The sequence below is a fragment of the Channa argus genome, chromosome 7 (assembly GCF_033026475.1).
Source record: "Channa argus isolate prfri chromosome 7, Channa argus male v1.0, whole genome shotgun sequence".
Taxonomy (NCBI): Eukaryota; Metazoa; Chordata; class Actinopteri; order Anabantiformes; family Channidae; genus Channa; species Channa argus.
The window spans coordinates 11,431,078-11,438,306 of NC_090203.1; positions in this window are offsets into that span (position 1 = coordinate 11,431,078).

The window sequence follows — 7,229 nt, forward strand, 5'->3', positions numbered from 1 at the left end:
CCGGAAAGAAGAGAATTGAGAAGTTGTAACAAGTAAAAAGAATACAAAGAATGAGGAAACGAACAAAGTAGTGAAAAGAAGAGAAAATTAAATAATAAAGAGAGACACTGTAGTAATATTAATGTATCACTAAAACATACTATGTAACATTTACATTACGTACATCAACTCATCCACATAACACAGTTTAAGTCCTGTTCAAGGCCATTTCTTATCTGGCATGTTGTTGAAATTCCTTATTAAGATTTCTCTGAGCAGAGAGATGAGATGGAGAAAGTGAGATTGGAGGGTGGGTACAGAGTGAGTTATAGTCACAACACATATTAACACACCCAGCCTGACCATGAGATGTCCTGGGGGCCAGGCTGTTGCTTTTCTTGGACTGGCATCCTACATTATGAACACAATGATTGTGATGGAGATTAGAGACTTCAAAGCCCTCTGCGAGCCAACCACTAAAGACTTAACCACACTACAGAGCGGGTTTAAGTTTGATCTGCCAAAATAAAAAAGTTACTGTAAAAGGCATAACAAGAATGAAAAGGGTGGATTCCAGAGGGCACACAAACAAATACAGTATAAATATGTAGTAGCTGGGAGTGTATTTGTGTGTGATTAGTTAAATGGATATTTCTGTTCTTCTAAGAAGCATGTCTATCAGTAGCTACAATTAGCCAGAGGTCATTGCCATAGCCACAAGTGATCCATGACCACTTATAGCCTCCCTCTCCCTCCCTCTTTCTCTCCGTCTCTTTCTTCTCCCTCGTTCCCTATCTCTGTTTCTTTGGACCCTGGTGAAACGATGACTTGCATATTGGCCCGTGGACATGCCTCATCAACTACAGAACCTTGATTAGCAAAATGTCTGCATCAACGAGTCACCACAACACATAAACGTGGTGTGTGTGTGTGTGTGTGTGTGTGTGTGTGTGTGTGTGTCAGTGTGTGTGTGTGTGTCCAGGGAGGTCCCTACAGTATGTAGCAACAGATCTTTTATTTGTTGCGGATGGCTGATCTGAGTAATAGCACAACATATCAGAGTAGCAGGGCATTGTGGGAATGATAAATCACATGAAAAACGTCTTGCATATACACACACCCGCCTCCAGAAAACACACACACCCCAGCCTTGGGCCCAGTCACAGTAAGGCTATGACCCTTTAATTGTTTAAGTTAACGAGGCCTCCAGGCTCTTTAGACCAGCTGGGGGTTGAGGATCAGAGCTGGACCTCTGCAGGCTGTGTTGTGTGAAGGCAGCAGCAAGACAAGAGTGACTTCAAAAGGTCACAGAGAGTGAATGAAGACCTGTCTGATCTTTATCATTAACCATTTTCAGGCCACTCCTGATCAAGTAGCATGGTACCAATAATGATGACAGAAGAGAGTCCTTTCGGCTTATTCCGTGAGTTCAGGGTCGCCTCAGCGGATCATTGTCGGCATGTTGATTTGGCACAGTTTTTATGCCAGATGCCCTTCCTGACACAACCTTCCCCAATTTCTACCGGGCTTTGACCGGCACTGCACAGCTGGGGAGGGGAATGGGCTGTTAGGGGTTCAGTGTCTTGCCCAGGGACACTTCGACATATAGCCAGGGCCGTGGATCAAACCCCTCACCCTGTGGTCGGTGGACGACTGCCTTTACCAACTGAGCTTTGATAAATATATGTCATCATATTTGCGTGTGGAAGGTGAGGGGTGGAAATGTTGGTCTGTTGTGATCAATTGGTCCTTTACCATGGTTCCAATGGTTACTGTAAAGTTTGTACAGACAATCATTGTCTGGATGGATTGCCATGAAATAACATAAAAATTATGGATATTAATGACTTCTGTGACATCACTGCCTGTCGTAACTGTAGCAGTACAATTGGCGTCAGCTGCAGGGTCATCAGCTGGGAGCCACCCTTCAGGGATGATTCACCCCATTGTTTCCAGTGCATGTCAAGGCCATGGCTCCCTCTAAAGTCAGTTTCATTTATCCAGTAAAATATTTATGTTTACATTATACTTGTATGTACAACTTGAGCAATGTTTACAGGTTTTCTTCTCAGTTATAAATCTTGCTCTCAACATGACCCAGACAGCTTGCTTAATGCAGATGTTCTTGAGATTAACTCCAGCAGTACGGTTGTAAAGAAAACTACAACTAAATTCTGAACTGTCTGTATCTGTTGCTGGTTACCCAGTAGCACTGTGGTTGCATCAACAAGAAACATGGGTTGAAAAAGGTTGCACTTCTGAAAACACTTTGTCTATTCTATGCTTGATTCCTCACTTGTGCATGTTTTCAGAATCACAGATGCAAGTATGTTCCAGGCTTAAGGCAGTAGCATGTAGTTCAACATACAGCACCTACAGCTCGTATAGATTAATTTGGACAGCGTAAAATTCAACCTAGTTTACAGGGAAATTGTAAACTCAAGCGACTGCCCTCTGTGAAGGCACCTAACTCAGCTGAGAGGAGAAGGAGAGACCCTACAGACCACCTGACCTAACAGTACTGACAGCCTGAGAGCCTGGAGGAGAGGAGAGAAAGAGAGAATGACAGAATGACAAGGACACAAAGGGAGTGAAAAGAAAGGGAGCAGCAGAAAGGAGATGAAAGGGAATGTGAGAGAAAGAGGTAATGGCAGATTAGACGGGAACTGAGCAAGTGTAAAGGAGAGTGAAAGAGAAAGAGTGCAGGAAGGGGGAGCGACTTGTCTGCCTCAGATGGAGTCAATATTTGCTTCATTCCACCAATCCTGTGCCAGGGTCTACATCAAAGCAGGGCATGTGTGTTCTGTAAAGGGCCAGAGAAGAAACCAGCCGACATCTTTACAGTTGGGTCTAAATGTGGCTGCGAGCACCAAGAGAGATAATTTTTCACTAACAGTATATAATATGAGCTGCATTTCTGAGAAGTCATAAACACTTGTATAAAGATAAATGCACCTCGGGTGGAAAATTATTATGTAAGGGAAAAAAAGTGAAAAGATAAACTGTGGGCCCAAAAAGGGTAAAAGGGGGAGATAAGAAGATGGATGGGTGGAGAGCTCTAATGAGGAATTTCAGTCGTCACTGGCGAGACAAGGACATGCGGGAGAGAGAGCAGTCTTAATTGGCTGACGAAACTGTGGAAATTACCTTGTTCCAATTATTCACACAAAGAGTAATTGTTGCCCATTCAGAGAAGCCACTGGGCCAGGTATGTTCACATAACACCAAACAGGATTCGTGTCTGTGTGAACGAGCATATATGGTATAGCTTGGCACAGCTCAGCCGTGTTTGGCACAGGAGACAATCGGTCAAAAGAGACAGAGCAGAATGACGCAGCTGTGTAATAAGTCCTCCAGTATTTGGTCAATTGGTTACAGACAGCCATGTGTTGTATCACAGTGTATCATTAGTGTGGGATTGATGACAGATCCAAGCATCGGTAATGTATTGTCATCATGTTTCGTCATAGAGCTATAATTGAAGTATAACAGCTTAGTTCAACCAGAGTAAAAACACAACAATAATAGCACTTTTCAAAACACAATTGAAAAATATTAGACTTACTTCAATTTTGATATGATGATGGCACTAGATGAAAAGTCAGGGACTCCTGGTAAATTGAATTGTAATTCACTCATGCATTCAACAGTTTTTAAGATATTTCAACCGGAACAAATCTTAAACTGATGCCCGTGCTACAGAAAAAATCTGTAGGTGTCATTCTCTGTGACCCCCCAATATCTGTAACAAACGTCATGGTTGCTGAGGCCAACATTGCCTTCCCTGCAGCTAGTGTTGCTAAATTCATTGAAACAAAAATAAGCTTTTCATTACTAATAAGATGTTTTGGCTTTTGGCAGGTACATATTACTTAGAATCCTTATCACCAAGTAAATGTGTGAGAGCTTGAAATATAGCTGAAATATCCTCTTTAAATGTATTTTACTTTTTATTTTCTCTTAATATTCATTGGTTAAAAACAGTAACAATGTCAAAGCAAAACAAAAACTCCTTTCTGTTTCTTGCCTGTGCATCTTTAAAAACATGGCCCGAATAATCCACTGCTTCAGACGCATGGTACAAATGTGCAATGAGCTTCAACCAACTGTTGTGCAGAGGGGCCCAAATCTCTACACAACAGAGACGCAAGAGGGGGTCAGAATACAGGACATCGGTAGAGGTCTGAACCAGTTCAGTTTTACTGTACATATTCCCACACAAATTTGCATTTAATCAAATTTTGCCATAACAAATGAACCAAGGTGAATCAGGGGAGTACAGAGCCCCTGGGCAGTAGGCATTGGGGGCCTCAGTACAACAGCTCCCTAAATAGTATCTGAAGTCTGTGCATTATGTAAAATTTATGAGTTGCTTGACATCCTGTCCAATAAAATTATGAATATAATATGTCCATATGGAAATTCTATTTGTTAAAAGGAAGAATAGCTCAACACGTGCACTTTTTGTAAGTGGGTGTTAGCATCATATTCAATGGACATACACTGCCCGGCCGAAAAGGAAAAAGGTGTCACACACTGTTTTGTTGGACTGCCTTTAGCTTTGATTATGGCACGCATTCCCTGTGTCATCCTGTCAGGGAGCTGCGATGATGGGAAAAACTTGGTCATTCAATATAGCTAGGTAGTCAGTAAGGGTTGAATAAGTTGTTGCCAGCTGAGACATATTATTCACAGCAGTAATTATCCAGATGACAGCTCTTACTTTGCTTGTCAATGTGAATCTCAACCATAAAGAAAGTTAGCACATTTCCTAAAATGCCAGACTCTTCCTTTTAATTGACAAAACTATCAGTATTAGTTACAGTCACTTTAAAATAGGCAATCGTCTAATATGGCTGTCTGGAATGTCTTAATGGTCCAGAACTTTATTTTTAATAATCAGGACACGCCGTGAAGATGCATGAAGTATTCTGTTACTGCCGTCGCAATACACGCACTCCCTCACAAAAACTCAAACACACACGTACAAACTAACTCGCTGTCAGACACATTTAACTGCAAAGATGCTGAAAATAAAAATGAAATACATACACAGACAAAGCTATGAAAGAGTTGAATTTCACGATAATCCTCTGCAACATTTCAAACACAAGCCACGTGTATTTCAAAGACTTGGCGCTGCACTCAATCCCCCATCCCTCCTTTGGCCTTGTATGAACTGACCACTCTGTCTCTCCTTCCCGCAACCAGGTTTAAGTTACCGTACAAAGGCAGGAATCTTGAAAACAAGCTCAGGTCAAAGTCTGAGGTCAGTTCCTTCTCCTCTTACTCCCCAAGGCATCCCCGCTTTCTGCAGAGCATGCTGATACGAGGTAAGGGAATGAATGCTTGCACAACACACACTGGACGAGCTAAATCCACATATGATTGTGTAGGGCTTTCTGAATGAACGCATAAAAAAAAACAATCGAATCAATTATAGCTTCTTTCTTTTTGGTTTTTGGTTTTTCTGTTATACAAGCAAACCTAAATCAGCTATCAGAGATATCAGTTGTTGATTTTGATCCTGATGTAGATTTACTATGCGTCTCACCCATTGGTTTTCTGTCAGTTTTTCTTTTATGGCTTTGTGACTTCTTCTCTGCCTTGGCTCTTATGCATGGGCGTCTTCCACATGGGCTGGCACCAAGTCACGGAAGTAAACTCAAAAGTGGTTCTTTCCTTTCTCCACTCATTCTCAGAAAATATGTCAAAATTTACAGTGAGCTATTTGGGGTGGGGGGACTATAAAAATTTGTAAATTTACCCAGGGGTTGGTTTATTCTCCTTGCTTACTAAAGTGGCCATCTTACTCTGGCCTCTGTCTGCTCCCTCTTCTCTCTAGGTATCCTGCTCTGATGAGAATGGGATAGGAAATCATGTCAGCAGCTTTAAGCATAGCAGACATACTTGGGAGCAGACTGAGGCAAGGCTGAGACTGTACACCACTGAGTTATCTGTTTGTCTTTGTCAGAGCGACTTCCCCATCCTGGCACAGTCATCAACTCAGCGTGACTATGTGTGTACAAGAGCATCCATCCTAAATCAACTTAAAGCCAAGTGCAAGCACACGTTTAAATGAAAGGAACTGCACACCTGTGGATTAGACTGGAGACTGGCTGACGGGGTTAAGAGAAGAGAGAGCAGCCAGATTAAATAAGAAGCAACATACCCAGAAACTCTTCTTGGAGAGTTGGGACGGAGCTGAGCAAGAGTGAGAGAGAGAGGATATAAAGCTGGAGAGGGAGTTGTTGAGAGGGAAAAAGAGCCGAGTCTTGTGCGGCCAAGCAGTGAGGGTGGGCTGAGGTTTTGGGCTAGAAGTAGAAAGCTTTCTGAAAATGTGTTCCTCTGTCTTGTTCTTTTCTTTTGACTGTTGCTCGGCAAAATACACAAGCAAACAAGTCTCCCCCACCCATGTGTTTTTTTGTATGCAGTGTGCGGCAGTGCCGTCATATATTTACATGAAAAACATTTAGCCCTGGCTCACCTGTTTAACAGAGTAAACAGTCCAAATGATCTAGTGATAATCCCTCAGGTGGTAATTTACAATCTCCTGTCCAAACATTAGCGATTTGCACACGAACAAAGGCATAGGAAATTGGGAGTAGAGGTACTGAACCATTACTCCAGGCATGTTACAGAATCCAAATCAGTGCTTGTGTTGAAAAGAGGTCACTCGAGGGTCTTGGTTACTGGGTCCCTGTCCCCTCAAACCTCCTGTTACTGTTTTAGTGGCTTCACTTTCTAAGCCTGTTTTGGCACCGATCACATTTCTCTCTCTGCTCGCATACTCTTTTATTTCTTAACCCTACTCTAAAACACACACGAACATGAACACAAGCATGAACATGGGGAACACACACACACACACATGCACAGAGGGGTTATTTATAACAGGGTGTAAGGGAAAGGCAGCCGGGCCTCACAGGGCCTATTTTGGGAGGTTCAGCTTTCAATCAGTCAGGCTGACAGCTTCTCTGTGATACGAGGAGAACAATACAGCGCAGCCTGTTTATCTTCCTCCAGCCAGCCTACAAGTCTCTGCCTCCCTGCCTGGGTCACCATCACCCTGCCTCCCTCCAGGAAAACTCAACTTCCAGGACAATAGTGATCTCAAAATGTGTCCCTTCAACACCTTTTCAGTATTTTCTGTAACCAATTTATGCTGTCACTGTAATTTCTTACATGCTTGTCATTTTAGTGTAGACTTACAATGCCTGCAGTTGGGTATTTCTCTCTAGTGACTTACA